The sequence below is a fragment of the Nyctereutes procyonoides genome, unplaced genomic scaffold (genome assembly GCF_905146905.1).
Source record: "Nyctereutes procyonoides isolate TBG_1078 unplaced genomic scaffold, NYPRO_anot_genome, whole genome shotgun sequence".
In the NCBI taxonomy this organism is placed as follows: domain Eukaryota; kingdom Metazoa; phylum Chordata; class Mammalia; order Carnivora; family Canidae; genus Nyctereutes; species Nyctereutes procyonoides.
In genome coordinates this window covers 7964089-7987227 of record NW_026575052.1, presented here as the reverse complement: position 1 = coordinate 7987227, position 23139 = coordinate 7964089, and the positions used below count along the sequence as shown (strand labels likewise).

The window sequence follows — 23139 nt, the reverse complement described above, 5'->3', positions numbered from 1 at the left end:
TGTTCTTACTAAGCACTGACTGTGCGCCTGGCCCGTGAGATAGGCATTAGCAACCCCGCTTACAGACGAAGGAAACAGGTGCTCGGAGGTACACTGTTAGAGTTGGGATTTGAACCCAGGTCCGCCAACCTCCACAGCTTGTCACCCCAGCCCCTGCACTGCCTCAGAACTGGGAGAGCACCGGCCCCGCAGGACAGCAAGCTTTGGTAAAATCACTACGAGGCGCTGGTTCGAAGCCACCTATTGCTGGAGAGTCCACACACGCAGGCTGCAGGTAGCTGAGCTGCTGCCTGCCCCGAGGATCCCCTCTGCTTCTGAAGCCTCCCTCCCCATATCCATCTCTCTTGGGTCCCAACAACATCTCATCAAGTCAGGATGGTGTTATAATTCCCATCTTACAGATTAAGAAACTGAGGCTCAGAGAAGTGAAGCCACTAGACATTCCCAGAGCCCGGACGCAACACCAGCTATGTGCCTATAAGACCAGGCCTTTCCCAATTATGCCTCCTGCCACCTGGGACCCCTCAGACCCCACAGAACAAAGCACTCAAGGTCAGGGGAAGAGGCTTTTACCCTCCCATGCCAAGAGAGCTCCTCTTTCTGGTCCCAGAAAGGCCACTAGGCTCACCATAAAAATAGGAGATCCAGGGGTATTACTCCACAAAAGTCTTTTCTTTCTCAATAGGCCCTTTACTCAAATTGCGTCAGACCCTCACGACATACCAGTGATACAGGTGGGGTTGGTTTATTGGCCTCGTTGACAGATAGGAAAACTAAGGCTCATCAGTAAAGTCATTTGGTCCAAGCTGTCACAAAGCCAGCATGTTTCAGCCAGGCCTCAGCCCCACCTCCCCCAGCTATGTGACATTGGGCCAGTCCCTGTACCTCTGAGCCTGCTGCCTTGTCCCCCTAACACCCATCGCCCACTCAGGAGAGCACCGGTGGTGTGTACCAGACACTGAGTGTGACATACCTGACTTTAGTCCTCATTAACAACCCTGAGAGCTGGATCATTTGTCCCCATTCCCAGGTGAGGGAAGGAAGGCCTGGGCATTAGAGGCAGGGGGGCAGACACAGTGATGGAGGTGACCCAGGCTCACACAGATGGAAGATCCTGAGCTGCATCCTGCATAGGACTCCTCAAGGATCCTACCTGGAGGTCACCCCTGCTCCAACCTCTCTCTCCCACCACACAGCCAGAGACCCTTCCTGCCCCAGCCAGCTCTGCGGGGCTGGGACAGCTCTAAGGCTCCCCGACCCGCCAGCCTCCCAAATCAAGAGGAGACCCAAAGAGTGTCACCTTGTGTTCCCTAGCCCTACCTGGGTGGACCAGAGGGCTAGAAGTCACAGCCCAGGAAAGTCTGGGCTGGGGAGGGTCCTTTGAGCAGATTTCCCCAAACCAGGCCATAAGAATGACTTGGGGCAAATGTGGAAAAAAAGTCCAATTCCCAAGTGGTTTCCTGGGGAGGAGGGACAGGCTGGGAAAAGTGTGAGAGTGATGGAAGTGTTCTTTACAATGACTGGGAGGTTGTGTATCTGTAAAACCCCAGCCAGGGGCTCAGCCCCCCACCCCCACCCCACCCAAACCCACCCCACCTGTATTGCTAAGTGCTGAGGACCTGATGAGCTTTGGGTGAAGGAAGCATAAAGATGCAAAGGGTGTGGCTTATTCAAATTTAAAAGATTAAACAGACACCAACCCCCAAATCCCCATTCTCCCCACAGGACCTGCCGAATCATTTGTGAGCAGATTAATATGGGAAACATTGCTTTGCAGATTGTCCCATTGCCCAGATGGGAAGACTGAGGCCCAAAGAGAAAAGACTTAGCCCGGTTGCCCAGCTCCTCTTTCCCATGGACGCATGCAGGGAACAATCAGAACAGGCGGAAGCCAGCGCCCTCTGGGCGGTCAAGCTGGGCCTTCCTGGCTCTTTGAAGGAGCTGTGGCCACAGGAAGTGCCTGGCGAGTGTCCCCTGAGCTCCCGGCGGGCTGGGAACTGGGGTGGGAGTTGGGGGCCCTGCCAGAGCCCCAAGGCGGGCTGCCACAGCTGCCCAGAAAGAAACATTTCAGCTGCAGGGTCAGAGAGAGGGGACATGGGATCCCTCTCCCGGCCAAGTCCAGCGGCTCTGGCAAGCCTTGCTGGCCAGGACTTTGTTCATTCACTGACGTGGGTTATTTACGGCTGCCACGAAGCAGCCTCTGGGTGTAGGGCTCAGGAAGGAATGTGTGGTGGTCAGAGTGGGCTGCAGGTCAGACCCAAGGAGGGACTTCCCCGGAGGGCAGTGGGCCAGATGCTGGGGACAAGGCAAGACGCAGACCTCCAGCTGCTGACAGCACTCCATCTGGGCAGAAAGCAGATGTGCGAGTGCCCGGGGAGGCACGGCGTCAGCCCTGCTGGCTGCCAAGCCATTGCATCTCTAGGGCTCAGCTGAGACACCAGCTGTCCCCTGAGTGCTTCCAGCCTCAACGTCCCTGTACACAGTGTTCCTGGTCTAGAATGTTCCTGGTCTCTGCTGTCCACTCCACCCACCCATCTGTTCCACGGAGTCTTCCCATCATCCTTCCACCTTGACAGCTCTGCAGAGCTGCCCACACCCCCCGCCTCGCCCACGCGGTAGTTATGGCTCCTCCTCAAGCTCCCAGAACGTGGGCACCTCTACCAGAGTTTTAGAGAGCCACCGGTTGTCACCTCCTCAGCACAGCGTGAGCCCTGTTGATGGTGGCAGCTCCGTGGTGGCCAGGGACTGTCGGTAGGTGGGTGAGTGGGTGCTGGGGTCAAGGGGTGAGTGGCTGAAGACGCAGCCCAGCAGCAGTTAGAGCGAGCTGTGGAGCCAGGCCACCTGGTTCGAATCCTGCCTCTGCCCCTCCAGCTGGGTGGCCAAGGGCCACCGACCCGACCCCCACCCCATGTCTCAGGCTTCTCATCTGCGAAGTGCGAGACTAATAGAAACCACAGGATTGTCCTAAGGATTGTTGGAGTTAATAGATGGACAGGCTTAAAACAGATCCTAGGGCATGGAATGTGGGGGTAGGAGTGGGGGAGGGCGGGCCCATACACACACGGGATGGGCAAAAAGAGGGGTATATGGGGGTCTGGGGCAGAAACGGACAGTCTGTTCTCTGCTCACTTGGCCGGCAGCTATTTACCCTTGGGGCTTCTCCACAGACCTGCTTGTCTGGAAGGCCCCACAGAGGCCAGCAGCACACCTCCAGGTGGCGGGAGGAGGGGGGTGGTCAACGAAGGGGAAGGGGTCAAGGTTCCACGCTTCCACTCAGGCAGAAACCACCCACCACGCAGCTTGACATGTTCTTTTCCCCTTGAAGGGGAGAGAGAGGACATCCAGGATCAGCCAGGAAGGTTCTGTGGATGGAGTGGGAGGAAGGCCAGGCTGGAAGAATGGTGGGGTTGAGATGAACAGGACAGAGGGGCGGCCCACACCGGCCGCAAAGGGCTCTGCTCGCTGAGCTCAGCCTTGGCCGAGGGCGCGCCCTGCGTACTTACACGCCAGTCCATCTCACGGGCGTGGACGCTGCACCCGGGCGGTCTGCCGCTGGCCCAAGGCCACTCAGCAGGGCTGCAGTCAGAAGCCCCAAAGGCCTGAGTTCTGGAGCCCAAGCTGTTCTGGGGCTTCTGGATGCCACAAGCTGGCTCTGTGGGCAGAGGACTGAACCAGTCAAGGTCCAACTGGTGGGAGGAGACCTAGCAGGGATGGCAGCGGGGTGGAAGTTGGGGTGGCGGGGTGGGGGTGATGGTAGAGTCCAGAAACCCATGCCTGGGGCCCGAGATGGCTGAGTGGCAGGGCAGAGGAGGGCCAGGGATGGCTGCTGTATGGGCACACAGGCTTCCACCATCCCACGGAGAGGACATGGGGGCGGGGGAGGGCATGTGCTGTGTGTCTGTGAGGCGTGTGCCACCCTGTCCTTGGGTGCTTCACTCAGCACGCCTGCGGCAGGAGCCCCTCTGCCACCAGCAGACAGGACCGTCCCATCCTTGCTCTCACTATCGACAGCGCGGAACGGAAGGCACAGGGAGGGCACACGCCTCCCCGGGGTCACACAGCGCACAGGTCTCCACAGTCAACCAGCCCCGATTTGAGGGCTGTTACCGGAAGCACAGGGCAATCTCCGAGGCCTAGCGTGGGTGCCAACGTCTCAGAGTTCCAGACATTAATGATTTGTGTCAACTGAAGAGAACAATTCAGAGACCGTTCTTAAGAAGCCTCGTTTCACACTTTGTCATTGTATTCTGAGTAACAGCAAACCTTTCGCAGCCCTTCCCGCGTGCCAGCCATTGTCCTCACTTTGGCTGCACCTCCGTTAACTCATTTGATCCCTACGACAACCTACCACGTAGGCACTACTATTACCCTCATTTCACAGATGGGGGTGGACAGAACAGAGGCACAGAGAGGTTAAGTCCCTAGCCCAAGGTCACACAGCCAGTAAGGGACGGAGCCAGATTTCAACATTCCTTGTGGAAGTTTCTGTCTCCCTGGGCCAAGTGTAAACTTCTAAGCGGCAGGCGAGCCTGGAAAGGAACCGCGTCTGCCCAGCTGCAGCATGGGCATTACGTGTTTGTGGATGAATGGACCATGTGCAGCTACTGCTGGACTCAGGCTCCCTACACACTCATCCCATGTCACCCCAGGCCCCTGAGGGAGGGCTTCCCCTTGTCCCCACTTACAGAGGGAGGTGAGATGAGGTGACTTACCCAAGGCCACACAGCGTGAGTGACCCTAGACACACGCCACCCCTGCTCCTGTGGGTCCTCATGCAGGTCCCCGGGCCATCCCGGCTCTCCCACTCCCCGCCCCCGAGGCCCACTCACCCTGGCAGCCTCGGCCTGGGTGGGGGTGGGTGGGAAGGGGCCATTCCACGGGCCCCACGTGGGCCCTGAGAGAGGCCGCGACAGCTCTGGATGGGGGAAGTAGGCAGTGAACTTGTAACCCTCTGGGCAGCGGCCAACACAAGCAGCATCCCTGGGTGGCATGTGCAAGGGGCTCGCAAACACAGTGCTCACGTCAGAGCCGGGAGCACACGGATGTTCCCAGAGACAGCGCTCTGCAGCTGGCCCTGGAGAACCGCCTTCCTCACATTCCCAGAGAACCTTCCAGCAAGAGGTGGCGGCTCCTGCCCCTATTGCACTAGCCAGTGACCCCAGGAGGTGCCAGGGCAGGGGTACTGTCCAGCCCTGCAGGAAATCCGAGCCCGCGGACACGAGGGTCCCACCCAAGGGTGCACAGCTCAGCAGAGTCCCCATCGCTTACTGGTTCCACGACCTCGGGTGCATCACTCCACCTTTCGGGGCCTTGGTATCCTCGCGGGTCCAAGGCCGACCATCCCAGAGCGTGCCTGGGTCATGGTATGATCGTAAGCTTGAGAATACATTAAGCCAGGAGATCAATGCCCAGGACCTGGCACAATAAACACTGAATAAATGTTAGTTGGTAGTAATGGGCACAATGAGCATGCCAGGCCCCATTTCAAGTGCTTCGCATGCCCTGACTCGCCTGACCCACACAGCAGCACTCCCGGATGTGCCATCACTGCTCCCGCTGTACAGAGAAGTTCGGTAACTTGGCTGAGGTCACACAGCTGTAAACAGGACACGATGGGGATGGAAGGGAAGAAACTCTTAACGGAGCACCTACTATGTGCTGGAGCTTTGGGTTCCACCTTCCGAGGATCCTGTGAATTAGCAGCTCAGGGTCAGAAGACAAAACCGAGACTCAGGAAGTGGGAGGGAGCAGCAGGGTCACACAGCCATCGCGTGGGAGAGCTGGGATCTAGGCCAGGCCTGGCTGGCTCTACGTCCAGTGCACTTGCTACCCCCACCCCAGGCATCTGCCAGGACAACTTCCATCACTGGGGGCAAGAGCCGAGGCCTGAGCCACCCCAGGTACGGGAAGCCCCGTGTCAGTGTGCTGCGTGATCTCATTCCGTCTGTGTGTGTGTGTGTGTACAGTGGAGTCCGGGCAGCGGGTGCTGCAGGATGTCCACTGTATGTGTGTGCCTGGCCACTGTCCCCACCACCGCACCACCGGTCCTGAAGTCAGGCTGTTCCCTCCACCCCCTGGCCAACTCCCCTTGGCCTGCCTCCATAAGAGGAGGGACCAAAGTTGGTCACATTGGCTCCCTCCCTTGCAGGTCAGCCTTTCTGAGTGTATAACTCCTCGGAGAGACTGAGGTGGGCAGGGGCAGCCCAGGGGTACAAGTCAGAGTGCTGGCCAAATATTCAAGAGCTGTTTCTTCATCTGTGAAGCAGGGACGATAAATGCCATCCTGCCTCCAATATCAGCTTCTTGGGAGGGAAGGAACTTTGCAAACTGTAAAGTGCTACACTGATGTCCCTATGGCTTTCCACAGCTCCCCTTCTGATGACCACAGAGAAGATCTGCTGTAATCTCTGGCCACCCAGAATCCATTGCCCCCTTCCTGACAAGACTGAAGTTTCCCTGGACAGCAACCCTCCCCCTTTCAGCTAGAGTGATTTGGATGGGATTGATCCCCACACCCAGCCGCTCTAGGTGGGTCCTGATTGGCTTAAACTGGAAGACTCTCTCTACCTGGATGGAGTGTTGTAACCTTGAGGCAGTGGGAGGAGCACCATGTAGAGCCTGAAGATGGAGCAACTTGTTAGAAGGTGAATAGAATCTGCAGTTGGGTAACACTGCTTCGGTTCCTGGATGCAGCCATGCCTGAAGCTTGCCTCTGAACATCCAGATTACACAAGCCAATTAATTCCCCTTATTGTTTGCCTTGAATTTCCTGTTACTTGGAACACAGTTCAGTGAGTTTTTCTGAGCCTCTCATAATGTAAGCAATCACATCGTGTCATGCTCAGCCAGCTGTTCCTACCAAAGGAAAAATCTTGCAAACAAGCTAGAGATAGGTCAATAAATTTCAAGTGCATGGTTAAATAAAAGAGTCCAGCTGAATACAAGTTAAGGTTTTCTTTTTGGAATCTATAAACCTTTAAAACCATAGGAGGTCCTTGGACAGGACCTAACAACCCTACCACGAGCAGGATTGAGACCCTCCCCTCCCAACAGCTGTTATCATGGAGTTTAACTCTTCGACACGCTGCAGGTGTCTCCTGTATGCCTGGCCCTCTGCTCAGGGCTACAGGTGTAAGCTCTGCCTTGCAGGCCCTTCAGTCTAGTGAAGATTGCTCATAGTACACATTTTTACTGGGTTTTTATGCAAAAGCCCCAAGAGGTCGGAGTACAGGGGGAATACAGCCACACCCATTTCCTAGAGGAGGGAAACGGGAGATGCAGAGAGGTAAAGCGACCTGCCCAAGACCCTTCAGCTAATGAGGGGCAGGGCCAGGCCGTGCTCTGGGATCTGCCTGCCTCCAAACCCAGTGCTTTTTCTCCTAGCCCTTGGAGTACAGGGTTGGCACTGGGGCTGTCATTTCTCTGAGGTGGTCTGTTCTGCTTAGAAGTCAGAGTGGTTTAAGGAGCCGCAGAGGGGTGCCTGGCTGGCTCACTTGGTAGAGAGTGTGACCCTTGATCTCACGGTCATGAGTTTGAGCGTCATGTTGGGCGTAGATATTACTTAAAAAAATAAATAAATGAAATAAAAAAAAAATCTAAAGAAGAAAGCCAAGTATCATGGCCTCCTGTTTGCCTGAGGCTCTTGGCTCTGTGAGAAGCCCTAGTGCTCAGGCCCATCCAGCTTGACTCTCCACAGGCTGTGGCTGGAGAGGGACCAGGCACCACCCTGAAATCCAGGCCCCAAATGCTTTCACAGGCAGCCCTGGGCACCCCAAATGAGCTGTTCCAACCTCTACCCTGCATCTCCAAGATCCAGCTGATACTGACTGAACACCCCCTACCCATGAGGGCCTTTGCTATTTGTTATTCAACCACCATTCAGTTGACAACTGTTTACTGGGCACCTACTATAGCTGGAGGCTATTCTCTCTGAACAGAACAACCCAAATCCCTGCTACTGGGCTAAGCAGACAACAAAGAAGGAAGAAAGTCAACAGGGTGCCAGGTGGTGCTAAGCCTATGACAGAGAAAAAAGGTGGGCAGGGAAGAGAAACTGGAGATGGTGTTTGCAGTTTTAAACAGAGAGGTCAGAGAAAGGCTCACACAGAAATCGTCTCACTGTGGCCTTGCACTAATCCCATCCCTCGCAGCTGAGCATGTGATTCCCAAACTGCAGATAAGGAAACTTCAGGAAGCTTCAGGATTAAATCTGATGTCCGCCTACATATGCTAATCTAACCTGGAGCTGCTGGGCTCCTCTGTGCCCTCTCCCCTAACTCCACCAAATGGCACTAGCAGCCCTTTTGCATATGATGCAAGCAAGGCTCTGAGAGGTGAAGCCACATGCCCAGGCCCGCAGGAGCACAGAGAGGCCAGGGTTCAGCCCCAGTGCCACCCTCCGCAGCTGCCTCTGGGCAAGGCTTACATCTGCTTCCGCACATTTTGCCTTCCATCTTCAGCTCTGGGCTTGTTGGGACTCAAGCCTCCTCTTTGCTGATTCCCTGTCCTCCAAGAGTTCTCCTCCCTCTCCCAGAACCCCTTTGGCTTTCTACCCGAGGTCTATGAGCCCGATTAACTTCTGGCCCATCGCTAAACCCACATTTGCATGAAACCTACAAAAGACAGCTTGTGTGGATGGCCAAGGGGATGGTCAAGGGGATGACCAGACAGCTGGGATACATGTGTAAGGGGGTGGGGAGCTCCTCATTGAACTTTCCCATCTGGATTTGGCCGGTAATCCCCCAAGCCCCTATCCAATCTTTCTGGACACTGGAGCATAGTAGAAAGACCTTGGCCATGGAAGAGGCAGACATGGGTTGAGTCTGTGTAGCTTCGCAAGTGACTTTGTGTCTGGGGCTGCAGGTTCCTTATCTGTCATACAAGGTTAGTCATCCCTGTCTTGCAAGGTTGTTGTAAAGATAAGATGCTTGGGAGGTCTTTGTTAAGAGATAAAATTCAATAGAAAGTGTATTTAGAAAACATTTAGCAGGGCCTGGCAGACAAACATCAAGAATTTGTTGAACTGAATTGACGAAGTTTGTATAATGGTGAACGACCACCAGCAGCAGAACAATAGCTCCATTCATTGTGCTCCTACCCTCTGAGGTAGGCATCCATAGCATCAACTCCATTTTACAGAAGAAAGGGCGGGGGTGGGGGGGAAGCACAGAGAGGTTAAGTAACTTGCCTATGATCACACAGCAGACAGTGGTAGGGCAGGGAGTAGGAATCCAGAATGAAGTACAAGCTTTCAACAGTCGCCAGGTTAGTAAATTGAGGCATTGAAATACAGTGATTACGTACTTGACCCAGTAGGGATCATAGGCAGCCCACCCCTTCCAGAACCTTCACTCTTAACTACCCCATCAGCTTGTCAGAGCTGAAAGGGACTAAGAATAATCTACCCTGACACTCATTTTCTTTCCCAGCAGGATCCTCAAATCCAGAGAGGTAGCATGACCCTCCCAAAGTCAGCTAGCCAGTGAGTTGAAGAATGAGGACAAGCAGCCAGGGTTCCTAACTCCAGAACCCCATGCCATCACTGAGTATCACACTGCCCATGAGGGGCCATCAGAGAAGGAGTCTCGAGGGTGCACCAGAATTCTTCCAGCAGCAGTGGAGGGAAGGCAGTTTTAGCAGAGGGAATAGTCCATGCAAAATTCTGGGGGACGTGAGAGTCTTATTTGGAGAACAGTGAGTTGTGAGGTGCATGTAAACGTTGGGGCAGGGGCAGACGATGAGGCCAGTTTTTCACATTAAATATTTCCACTTTATTCTTTTTTTTAAAAGATTTTATTTATTCATAAGAATACACAGAGAGGAGAGAGAGAGGCAGAGACACAGGCAGAGGGAGAAGCAGGCTCCATGCAGGAAGCCCGATGTGGGACTCCATCCCAGGTCTCCAGGATCACACCCCAGGCTGTAGGTGGCGCTAAACCACTGAGGTGAGCCACCGGGGCTGCCCTTTTATTGTTTTGACACTTATTCTGTTCTGTGTTGCCAACATCTTTCCTTATTTCTTTTGCATTGCTTATTTAAAATCTTGGTCCAGGGGTGCCTGGGTGGCTTAGTCAGTTAAGCGTCTGCCTCCGGCTCAAGTCATGATCTTACGGTCCTGGAATAGAGCCCCCTGTCTGGCTCTGCCCCTACCCCTGTTCCTGCTCAAAGCGTGCATGCCCTCTCTCGCTCTCTCTCTCTCTCTCAAATAAATAAAATCTTTAAAAATATAAATAAAATAAAATTCTTGGTCCATCTGTTCTAATATTGCTGCTTCCAGTGGTCCTCTAATGAGTGTACTGTTTTTCTATTGAAGCCACTATGCTTCAGTTGATGGTGCACAGGCGGCGGTGCAGTGGAAGTAGGGATGCCACACACAATCTTAAAACGGTAAGGGGAAAAAAATTAAAGAACAAAAACTAACAGTAAGGGAAGACATCTGGCTCCTGGACCCTCTCCCTCAAATTAACACCTGAGTAATAAAACAGCAAAAACAGCAAAATGTCACCAAGTCTAGGAAATTATGGAGAAAATGGAATCTCCTGGGGAGATCGAAGAGGGTTTTAAATTGTGTGTAGGGGGTTGGCGGTGCAGCCAGGAGAAGGAGGAGGGCGTAGTCTTTAGGGTGGTAGAAAATATTAAAATAGAAAAGAAAATCAGGTTTGAGTTCTGGTCTTGCCTCTTTGCATCAAGCCTTACCCAGTATATGCTCCCTTCTCCAGCATGCTCACTGCCCTGGAACAACCAAAGCCAGCACTCTCACTTGGACATGAGTGTCTGTTCAGGCAGATGGCACAAGTGTCTGCTGGCATGAGTGTTTGCTAGAGTAAAACCAGGGCAAGAGGCACCTGGCTGGCTCAGTCAGCAGAGCATTTGACTCTTGATCTCAAGGTTGTGAGTTCAAGCCCCCAAGCTGGGTGTAGAGATTACTTAAAAATAAAATCTTAAAAAAACACAAAACCCCCAAACCCCCCACACAACAACCTTGGAGTGAAATCACGGCAGTGCAGCAGGCAACATGGGATTGCAGGAATCAAGAGGAAACTGACAGGCCTCCAATCGCTCCGCCACCCTTCCTTTCCAGACCTCATGGCTCATAGATTCTTATCTAACCAGACAGCCCCCTTCCCTGGCTACTGCTTCCTGGGGTGATGGAAGTGAGCCCCAGTTCTGGGAAGTTGGTTACTTGGGGAGGGGAAGTGGCAATGCTAAACTGAGGGTCTCCACTGCAGGACTGTCACCTCCTTGGACTCATTGGTGCTGATGGAGACTAGCATCAGGCTTAGATTCCCAGCCCACTAGGCAGCACCAGACAAAATCACCGAACATCCTCCCACCCCCGGCCCCCAGAAATATGAGATCACAGGTTAAAGAACGGAATTCAAGGAACACAGTGGCTTCAAAACAAACTGATTAGGAATACCACAGGAACCAGCTGCATTCGACTAAGAATTTTAAATAAGCACTAGAAACACACAAAAGAAGTAAGGAAAGATATTAGCGATATCAAAAAGAACAATCAAGTGTTAAGAGGACCCAAGTGGAAATATTCTGTATGAAAAACCAGTTGAAATAATGTAATAGGTAGAGTAGAAATAGGGAACAGATATTAGACAGAGGAACACTTCCAGGAAGAAGCCAGGAAGGATTAAGAAACAGAAAAGATAAAAGGGAGGGTAAAATATCAGTTAAAAGTTAAAACATCAACCCTTACTCCATTAATTTGAAATGGATCATAAATCCAGTTATAAAAGCCAGAACCACAACACTTCTAGAAGAAAACACAAGGGGATATCTTTGTAACTTTGGGGAAGGCAAAGAGTCTTAACCTCATAAAAGAAAAAAAAAAAACCTGATAAACTGGACTTCATCAATAGTTAAAATTTCTGCCCATCAAAAGATATCGGGAGGAAAAAAAAAGACACCATTAAGAAATTGAATAGACGGGGAAGGGGGGCACCTGGATGGCTCAGGTCATGATCAGGGTCCTGGGATTGAGTCCAGCATTGGGCTCCTGCAGGGAGCCTGCTTCTCCTGTCTGTGTCTCTGCCTCTCTCTGTCTCCCATGAATAAATAAATAAAAATCATTAAAAAAAGAAGGAAAGAAATTGAATAGAAGGGGCATGCCTGGGTGCCTCGTCCATTAAGCATCTGACTTCAGTTCAAGTCATGATCTCAGGGTCGTGGGATCCAGCCCTGAATTAGGTTCCGTGCTCAGGGGGAGTCTGCTTCTCCCTGAACCCACTTTTCCTCCTCTCTCTCCCTGTGCCCCTCCCCAGCTCGTAAATAAAATCTTAAATGAAAAAATAGACAAGAAAAAAAAAAGAAAAAATAGACAAGACACATGTTGCAAAAGAACATGCATAGTATATATAACTGACAAAGGACTATATTCAGTAAATAAAGAACTACTGAGGTTGACAATCAAACGAATAACTCCCCCACCCCCACACCACACACACACACACACACACGAAAACTGCTCAGCAAAAAGAGGTGTGAACAAAGGATACAATAGATGCATTTCAAAAACGTTATCCTAAGTGAAAGAAGCTGAACATAAAAAGAGTACATACTGTGTAATCCGTCTGTGTGAAACTCCAGAAAAGACCAGTCTAATCTATAGTGAAAGGAATCAGATTAAAGATTGCATTTAGGAGGCAAAATGGACTGGAGAGGGCATGAGGGAACCTGCTGGAGAGATAGAAATGTTTTTTAAAATCTTGGTTTGGGATCGTGCTTATAAGGTAATGTATACTTGTCAAACACACTGAATTGCACACTTAAAATCTGTGCATTTTATTATATGAAATTATACATCAACAAAAAGAGAGAAGTATAAGTGCCAACATCTATATATTTCAAAAAATAATGAAGTTAACCTTGGAACTAAAGATGAAAGATCTCCCTTTGATAGGGCCAAATATACCAAACAGGACAGAGAAGAAAAAAATGCACACTTAGGAATATTATAGTGAATATCAAAAGGCAACAAGAACATTCTAAAGTCTAAGTCTAAAGAAAAACAGGTCCCTTACAAAGGAATACATATCAAATTCAATTGACCAAAGCACCAAAAGAAAAGAATTTGAACCAAGAATTTTATATCCAGCTAAACTGTCATTCAGATGCTAAAGACTGATGAAAGGCAGTACATTGAAGGGGTCACATTTATCCAAGATGACACCTTCTAAAAAACTTTTTTGAAGTAACTACCTAATAGAAACAAAGTCCACCAATGATACTAAAGATATATGAAGGCAGAGCAAATAACAGAAAATTTTGTGTTTAAAAGAACAAGAACATATATTGAAAAATCACTCCATGCTAAAAATATATAGAAAATTTTATAATGTGATGTCACAGAGGCTGAAAACAAGTCAGTGAATATGAAGGCTTAAGAGGGAGACCAAGAAATATAAGCAAATGTTAATTTGGTCTTTGTATGGAAAAACTACAGCTGACAGTCTTTTTCAAGTAATAAAACATTAAAATGAAAGAAAAAGCAAGATAAATTGAAACAAAAATGTAGGTAGGCAGAAACAAAAGTACATAGACACATTCTTTTCAGGAACACTTATCAAACTTTTTTTTTAAAGATTTCATTTATTTATTCATGAGATACACAGAGAGAAGGCAGAGACACAGGGAGAGAGAGAAGCAGGCTCCCCACAGGGAGCCTGACGTGGGACTCTATCCCAGAACTCTGGGATCACGCCCTGAGACAAAGGCAGATGCTCAACTGCTGAGCCACCCAGGAGTCCCTTATCAAACATTTTAAAAGTTGATCACATACCAGGCCATAAAGCAAGTCTCTTTTATTTTTATTTTTATTTACTTCGAAGATTTTATTTTTAAGTAATCTCTACACCCAACATGGGACTCAAACTCACAGCCCCAAGACCAAGAGTCACATGCTCTACAACTGAACTAGCCATGCACCCCAAGTCTCTCATTTTACTTTATCTTAAAGGAATAAAGGATTTTTAAATTTTTATTTATTTATGATAGTCACACAGAGAGAGAGAGAGAGAGAGAGAGAGGCAGAGACATAGGCAGAGGGAGAAGCAGGCTCCATGCACCGGGAGCCCAACGTGGGATTCGATCCCGGGTCTCCGGGATCACGCCCTGGGCCAAAGGCAGGCGCTAAACTGCTGCGCCACCCAGGGATCCTGGAATAAAGGATTTTAAAGGATGCTTTATTATTTTTACTTTTTAAAAGATATATTCATTTATTTATTTGAGAGAGAGAGCTCCCAGGGAGGGGCAGAGGGAGAGAGTGAGAAGCAGACCCCAGTAAGTGCAGAGCCCCACCAAGGACTTGATCTCACAATTTGAGATCATGACCTGAGCTGAAATCAACAGTCATGTTTAAACAACTGAGCCACCCAGGCTCCCCCTAAAACCTCTCATTTTAAATGACAGGTTTTCACATAGCCCACATTCTCTGACAATGGTACAATTAAGTTGGAGTCATGTTCTTTTGTTTTTTCTTTTAGAAGTCATGTTTGTTTTTGTTTTTAAGATTTATTTATTTGATAGAGAGCAAGTGAGTACTAGGGCACAAGCGTGGGAGAAGCAGAGGGAGAGGGAGAAGCAGTCTCTCTGCTAAGCAGGGAGCCAGTTGTGGGGCTCCATCCCAGGACCCTGGGATCATGACCTGAGCCAAAGGCAGATGCTTAAGAAACTGAGCCACCTACGCGCCCCAGAAGTCATGTTTTTAAAAGGATATACAATTCCCTATAAACTCAGATATTAAAGACATCTGTAAACAACTCATGGATCAAAGAAAAGTCGCAGTAGAAATTTAAAATTACTCAGAACTGAGTGATAACAAAAACATTTATATATCAAAAAGTATAGAACACAGCAAAGAAAGGGCAAAAATTAATGAGTTAAGGGGTGCCTGGGTAGCTCAGTGGGTTAAGTGTCCAACTCTTGGTTTCAGCTCAGGCCATACTTTCATGGGTGGTGGGACTGAGCTCCTCGTTGGGTTCCACTCAATGGGGAGTCTGCTTGAAGATTCTCTCCCTCTGCCCCAACACCCACTCTCTGCCTCTCTGAAATAAATAAATGGATCTTTAAAAAAAATTAGCGAGTTAAGCATCTAACTTAGTAAGTTAGAAAAACACAGCAACTCAAAGAAAATAAAAGATTATAAAGAAGAATCAACAAAACAGAAGACACATATTCATATGTCCACAAGTATGTCCTTTAAAAAATTAATAAAAAAATACAAAATAGAGATAAGACAATTATTATGGAAAAGGGGATACAATCTTTCTTTCTTCCTTTCTAGTGGGTTCCATGCTCAGTATGGAGCCCAGTGTGAGGCTTGAACTAATGACCCTGAGGTCAAGACTGAGCTCAGATCAAGCCAGATGCTTGGGTGGCTCAGTCAGTTGTGTCTGACTCTTGGTTTTGGCTTAGGTCCTGGGATCGAGCCCCGCATCAGGCTCTTTGCTCAGCTCAAAATCTGTGCATCCCTCTCCCTCTGCTCCTCTCCTCCCACCCACCCACTCTGCTCTCTCTCTCAAAAACAAACAAACAAACAAACAAATAAATAAATGGTTTTTAAATGCTATAAGCAAGGATATCTGGGTGGCTCAGGGATCGAGTGTCTGCCTTGAGCTCAGGGCATGATCCCAGAGGTCCAGGATTGGGTCTGCATTGGGCTCCCTGCAGGGAGCCTGCTTCTCCCTCTGCCTAGGTCTCTGTCTCTCTCATGAATGAATAAATAAAATCTTTTTAAAAATGCCATATGCAGCCTTATGCCAGTAAATTTGTGAACATGTAGATTAAATACATACATTCCTAAAAATAGGACTTACCAAAACTGACTTGAGAAGAAATAAAGAACCTGAATTAAAAACTTGAAACACTAATTAAAATCTCTCCACAAAAAAAACAATAGGCCAAGGTGATTTTATAAGTGAGTTCTATCGGACTTCAAGAGACAAATTATCTCAAATTTACCCAAACTTTTCCCAGAGGAAAGCAAAAGAAAAAACATTACCATCTAATTCCATGAGGACGTTATCATTGCAATACCAAGGCGAAACAGTACAATATAAAAATGAAAATTACAAGCCCTCTTTATTCATGAAAACTGAGAGAATGATTCTAAGCAAGATATTATCAAACCATAACCAAACACACACAAAATGAACAAGTCAGGTTTATCCTAGGACGCAAAGATGGTTTATTAGAAAATCTATACGTGTAAGTCAATTCATTAACAGATTAAAGGAGAAAAACCATCAAACAGGGCTTCCTGGGTGGCTCAGTGGTTTAGCGCTGCCTTCAGCCCAGAGCCTGATCCTGGAGACCTGGGATCGAGTCCCACGTCGGGCTCCCTGCATGGAGCCTGTGTCTCCCTCTGCCTGTGTCTCTGCCCCCCCCCCTCTCTGTCTCTCATGAATAAATAAATAAAATCTTAAAAAAATAAAAAATCTACAAGACACTGGGGCAGTTGGTTAAGCATCTGCCTTCCACTCAGGTCATGATCCCAGGGTCCTGGGACTGAGCCCTGCATCAGGCTCCCTGCCCAGTGGGGAGTTTACTTCTCCCTCTCCCTCTACTCCTCCACCTGCTCATGCTTTCTCTTTCTCTCAAATAAATAAAATCTTAAAAAAAAATTGTTCTAGTCCTGGTAGTGGATGATGGTTCATAAGGGCTTAAATCTACTTACCTGGGGCACCTGGGTGGCTCAATCTGTTAAGCATCTGCCTTTGGCTCAGGTCATGATCTCAGAGTCCTGGGACTGAGCCCAGCATCGGGCTCCCCGCTCCAAAGGGAGTCTGCTTCTCCCTCTCCTTTTCCCCCAACCCCCTGCCCCCACCCCACTTGTGTTCGCTCCCTTTCAAATAAATAAATAAATAAAATATTTAAAAAGAGATTTATTAATTTTTTTAAGAGTGCAAGCAGGAGAGGGGCAAAGGGATTCTTTGTTGAGCATGGAGCCCAAAGCGGCTGGATCCCAGGACCCTGAGATCACGACCTGAGCTGAAATCAAGAGTCAAATGCTTAACTGGCTGAGCCACCCAGGCTTAAATTTATTTTTAATAATAAAATAGACAAAGGACCATGAGGACCAGTGATGAGAGTGCTTGATACAAGGATCACGATTAATCTATTGAAAGATCCAAGGGTCCATACAATCACTTCTACGAAAATAAAACTGCTCAGTGCCAGATGTGTACTATCTCATTGCATCCTCAACAGTCTATGAGCTAGAAACCATTACTGTTCCCATTTTATAAGTAAATTGGGGTTTATCCATTTGGCCAGGGCCAATTATAGGGAGCCCAGGTCTGAATGATCCTTAGCCAGGTCCCTGTACTGCTCTGAGCCTCATCTTCCTCCTCAGACTAGGCAACATATGTAACTTTCTTGGCAAACACTAAGTGCTTCATAAATGTCCACCTTAATGCAGAAGGGCTGTGTGGGCATATTGGTAAAAAACTGGTTGATAGCTATGGGACCTAGATCTAGTCCTGCCACCTCCCTTTATGACCTCGGAAGGGTCATCTTCCCTCTCTGGGCCTCAGCCACCCCATCTGTGCTCGGAGAGGGCGGGCAATGGCAAGTCCCAAAGGACATTCCCACTCAAGCTTTTTAAGGGGCCATGCAGCAAACGGGAGGTCACCCAACCCCTTGTTTGTCCTGGTCACCCTGCTCATTCTTCCACAGCTGGTGGGAGGTCTACGAGCCCTGGGTCCTGCCCACTTCTCTGACATCACCTCCCAAACCCCATCCTGCACCATTCCTACCTTCTCTGCCCTGCTTTCCTCCCTTAGGGCTTTTGCACTGACTCACCCTCTGCCTGCAACACTCTTCCCCCAGGACTATGCTGGGCTCACTCCTGCTTCTTCAGGTCAAAGGCCACCTCTTTCATCCTTTCCTGCCCTGCCAAGTGAAGAGGCCTCCACTCCTCCCCAATCCCCCACTATTTCACAATCCTATTTTCTTCTCAGCATTCCCACAGTCTGAAATTAACTTAATTACTTTATGGTCTGTCTCTTCCAATACCATTGAGCTCCTGGAGGACTTGACGGCGGTCGCTGCTGTATCCCAGCACCTAGAACCACACGTGCCTATAGAAGATGCTCAGTAAATATTTGTTGGGGGAGGGGGAACAGATCTAATGCCACCTCCTCCAGAAATTCTGCCCAAGGCTTGGTGAGGTGGCCTCCTCTGGGCCCATGGCTCTTGTACTTTCCTTCATCCTACACCAGCTGGGGCTCTGTAGGGGTCTGTTTACATGAGGATCTCCTCAAACACTGGATGTTCTCTGAAGGCAAAAACTAGATCAGATTCATCTATGAATTTTAGCACCTAGCCCCGTGCCTAATGGGCAGTTGGCATAAGAAAATATTTGTTGAATGAATGAATGTTGGCCTCCACATTCATCTTTCTCCCTTCCTGGACTCTGCTTCCTCCTTTCCTTACCCTGACAGGTGCCAAGAAGTTGACACCCAGGTGAGCAAGTCCACTCCAGCAGGAAGATCCTGAGCAGGGAAAGCCCCCTACTTCTCCCACCAGGAGCCACTTCAGGCCATGAGAGGACACAGCCCAAAGCCAGCACTGCCTCCCACAGGAATCATCTGAGGCCCAACCTGGCCAAACCAATAAGACAGGCGTTCTCCCCGTATTTCACCCTCAGTGACAGCTGAGGAGGTTGATGGGCCTGCCTCAGAGCCCCAGCTAGAGGCCTTGCACAGCTGAGCTCTCAGTGGCCAGGTGCCACTTAGGAAACACCCAATTATTCAAACCATGTAGCTACCCAAGATGAAGGGATCCACTTGCCTCCAAAAGAGAGAAGGGGGACAGGCAGATCCACCCAAGGATTTGGTGTTGAAGGAGGAAATTTCAGTGCAAAGTTCTCATATAAGCCAGGGCTCTGACATTTTCTACCCCAGGAAGACCTTGGAAGGCTGGGATAGAAACCCAGGACAGTCAGGCCTGAGGCCAGATCCCCGGACCGAGGCTGGGGCCAATCTCCCAATGAGGTTTCTGAGTTAGCAGTGGTTTCAGCCAGGCTAATTGCCCTGGCCTCCCCCTGACCCTGGTTCCCAGAGACACCAGGACTGTCCTGCTGTGCCCCCCACCCCATTCCTCCCTTTCCTCAGGATAGATAAACTTTGCACTCCTCAGTTTAGGGGGCCGGGAAGTGTTGAGTAGTCTGTTCCTGCCTTGCACCTCCTCCTCAAGTCTGGCTCCGGAAGAACCAGGAGGTTCAGGAGGAGTTTACACATCTGGCCTGCAGAGATTTATCTAGTATTAAATGATTATGGGCCCATACTCTGGAGCCAGGCTGCCCAGGTTCAAATTCTGGCTTAACCTCTAACAAGCTGCATGACCTTGAGCCCCCTTCTGCTTCTATTCTTTACCTTTAAAAACAGAGTTTTGAGGACTACTCTGCGGGGAGGTAAAGATGACCAAACAGAGAAGGGCATATAAACACTTACTTAGCAGGGCACACCACCCAGAAGGATTCAATGAAAGTCCACTTTTATTATCATTATTAAATAAATTGAGATTGTTTGGAGCCAGGCCTGGAATTCTGGGACCAGACATCTCCAGATAGACACAGCAGAGCCAAAACCAATCTGTTCAGCCTTTTGGGAGGGAAAGGGGAGAGACTCCAGGCTCTCGGTCCAAATTCCTGCTCCACCACCTACCAGCCCTGCGACCCTGGTCAAGTTATTTAACCATCATGAGAATCATTTTTGCCTCTGTGCCAGATCACAGCAATATCTCCCTTGGAGCAGTCATGGTCCTTCCTCACCTGGACAGGTGCTAGTCTCTGCTGCTCTTGGCTGTGGGTCATGATGGGCAATTAGGGAGCTGACACACACTGGGGCTAATTCCAGGCAGGGGTGAGGTGACAGGTTGATTTCCCTTCCTGGAAACTTCTGTTTAGGCCCAGTCTCAGGGTATGATGCACGAGTATCCATTCATTCACCAAATGTGTATAAGTGTGTACTCTGTGCCAAAAAGCATGGTACACAGAGATGCAGTACATGACGGCTGTTACTATTATTATTGAATAAATTAATGTTGTTTGGCACTGAGGGTACATCTGGGAACAAAATGGACAAACAGACTGGTGAGAGAGGTAATTGCTGGGGGAACCCATATTTGACTCAGGGCCTGAGCCAACAATGGGAAACTGGCTTGTCCTGCTGCCAATCGCTATCAAAGTATTTATGAGTTGACATCATCAGTGAAGACCCAATGGAAATGTAAGAAGAGCAGCCAGGCTCATTCTGGGGTGGCTCAGGGGTTGAACCCAGCAGGACAGCCTCCATGGGTTTCCCTATGGTAACAGAGTCCAGCTGGGCTGGGGAAAGGCCCGTCAGGTGTGGCGGCCTTTCCTTAAGCCAAGGACATTGTGCACTTGCTGAAAGCAGCACCCTGCTAGATGCCAGAATTCACAAAGGATTTGGATGGGGTCCTTGCCCTCCAGGAACTAGTATTCTGGGGCAGATACTACTTAGATGATCAGATTGCAAGAGTCTAGGGGAGCCATCTGGGAAAGATCATTAACTAGCCTGGGATTCTGACCTGAATTTGAGGGCTGATTTTCCCATCAATTTGACCCAAGCCTCAGTTCCCACTTTTGCAAAATGCAGACAATATTTTTTCAGGCTGTTTTAAGGATTCAGTGAGTTTATTAATAAGAAGGGGCTTTAAAGGGACACCAGGCTGGCTTAGTTGGTGATGCATGTGACTTTTTTTTTCTTTTAAGATTTTATTTACTTATTCATGAGAGACACAGAGAGAGAAGCAGAGACAGGCAGAGGGAGAAGGGAGCCTGACATGGGACTTGATCCTGGGTCTCTAGGATCACGACCTGGGCTGCAGGTGGCACTAAACCACTGAGCCACCAGGGCTGCCCTGACTTTTCTTAATTTTATTTTATTTTTAACTCTACAGCCAACGTGGGGCTCAAACTCACAACCTCAAGATCAAGAGTTGCATGCTCCACCAACTAAACCAGTCAGGCATGAGACTAGAGCATGAGACTCTTGATCTCCAGGTCACGGGTTTGGGCCCCATGTTGGGAGTAGGGATTTTAAACAAATAAAAAAATGGGCTTTAAAGATGGAAAAATAGGAGGGGAGCTTGGCAACTGGAGTGGGGAGTATCAAAGTGACTTGTCCAGGGTTATGTGCTTGGTCAGAACAGGAGCTAGGACTGGGATAGGTGGGTTTGGTGGGCCAGGATAGGTGGGCCAAGCCCCACCCCATCTCAGTCAGGGGTCAGCAGCTCCCACTCTTCCTGAGTTCCTACCTCCCACTCCTGCTCCCCGGGGCCAACATTTCAGCAAGGCCCAGGGAACAGACTTTAGAACACTAAATCCCCTGGTGCAGGGATTACCGTTTCTTCCCTTTGGACCCCAGGCCCAATTTTTTAAACTGCCAAAGCAGAGATGCCATTTGCTGGACTCATCCCCCTCAGGATGTGCAAGGTGCTGCATGGGGAAGAGCGCTCTCTACAGGTAAAGGAGTGTCACGGTCACAAATGAAAGTGAGGATGGTGAGCTGGGGAAGGGCAAGTGCAGTCTGCCAGTCTCCGCACCGAGCCAGGGAGGGAGTCAGCTGCGGGGCTGCACAGATGTGCAACTCAGTGGGTTGACCCACTTGAGTTTGCCTTCCCCGGGCAACTCAGGCCAATTACTTCACCTCTGAGTCATTTCCTTCACTTGAAGAATGAGTTGCTAGAAGGATTAAAAGTGTATATACATAAAAAACGTAGCAGAATGGCTTGGTGCATAATATTTGTAAAACGTTAATAACTCTCATTACCACCACTATTACTACTATTGGTACTATTATAGAGGATAGGGGACGGGTGAGCCTAACTCTCCAGGACGATCCGCAACCAGCCTCTTTCTTTCCATTCTCACTTTATTTTTTTAAAATTTGAGAGAGAGGGAGAATGAGTGAGAAAGCACAAATGGGGAGAGGGAGAAGGAGAGGGAGAAGCAGGCTCCTAGCTGAGCAGGGAGCCCAAAGTGGGACTGGACTGATGCTTAACCGACTGAGCCACCCAGGCGCCCTTCACTCTCACTTTAAAGCCAGGGTAATCACCAGCCCTAAAAACCAGCATCACCCCCCTGAGAACTAAACATGAGCACACCAGTGTGCCCCAGTAAAGATCCCCACCCTACACCAGTGGTGAGTTCTGGCCCACTCTAGCTGGAAGCACCTCTTCTTTCCTGTACAAGGATAAGGAAACTGAGGAGTAGGATGACACTGACCTGGGAGCCACCCTGGGCCTGTCCCTTCTCCACCCTCTACACAATGACAAAATCTAATTTGGTTCTGGGATCTCCTCCAGTCTTGTACACTGACTCTAATTAGTTGACAACAACTGCCTGGAGGACTGATCTAGAAGGAACTGGAGGTTCAGAAGGAAAAAGGGCAGTGGTTGACTAGTGTCTGACTTGAGTGTAAGATAGGCAAGTGGCAACATGCAAGCCAACTACTTGCCATCCATTAGCTAGAAAAGCCCTAAGCTCTTGCCTCACTCAATACAAGCCATGGTTGGCAGGTTGGGTAACTGAAAGCCAAGAGGGAAAGGGACTTGCCCAAGGTCACACAGCATGAGAAATGGCCAGGCTGGGACTCAAATTCAGGCTTCTCTGGCTGTCCAAGGATGCTTCCTGCCAGGACTGTCACTTCCTTCCTCTGGACTAGAAGAGGGGGTGTCCAGGCCCCAAGACCAATTGTCTGAGAGAATAGAAGCTGCCACCCAAACAGGGCCCAAACAGGACCGTCCACTTGGTTCCTCATCCCCATCCCTCAGGCTTCCTACCACAAATCACTGTGCAAGCCCCAGAGGCAGATGGTTCCAGTGAAAACAAATCTAGACAGCACCATCCCCTGAGGGCTTGTATCCTGTATCCAAAGATTTGAATTCAGATGTTAATCTGATTAAGCAAGCCTGCGTGAGACCTCGATTTGGTTCTCTTTCCACTTTCCAGCTGTGTGTCCTTGAAAAAGTTACAGAGCTTCCCTGAGCTTCAGTGTGCTGCTTGGTAAAATAGAACGGAGAACAACACAAGAAGGTCAATACAAGAAAAAATACAATAAGGGCATTCAAAGTGATTAGCTCTGAGTTCCTGACACAGAG

General features: G+C 49.4%; 1 protein-coding gene across 4 annotated transcripts in view; it reads right to left on the bottom strand.

Moving 5' to 3' along the window:
* The window catches only part of ALPL (alkaline phosphatase, biomineralization associated), a 52968-nt gene that overhangs the window by 22980 nt on the left and 6849 nt on the right, over window positions 1–23139 (bottom strand). The window contains exon 1 of one of the 4 annotated variants that reach the window (XM_055332867.1): window positions 5653–5673. The exons of 1 other annotated variant lie outside the window; for it this stretch is intronic. The gene's annotated coding sequence lies outside the window, so the exon portion shown is untranslated. Of the gene's footprint in view, window positions 1–3503; window positions 3605–5268; window positions 5290–5652; window positions 5674–23139 lie in introns of those variants that run through there. 2 more of the 4 variants (XM_055332866.1, XM_055332865.1) reach the window with 2 other exon arrangements.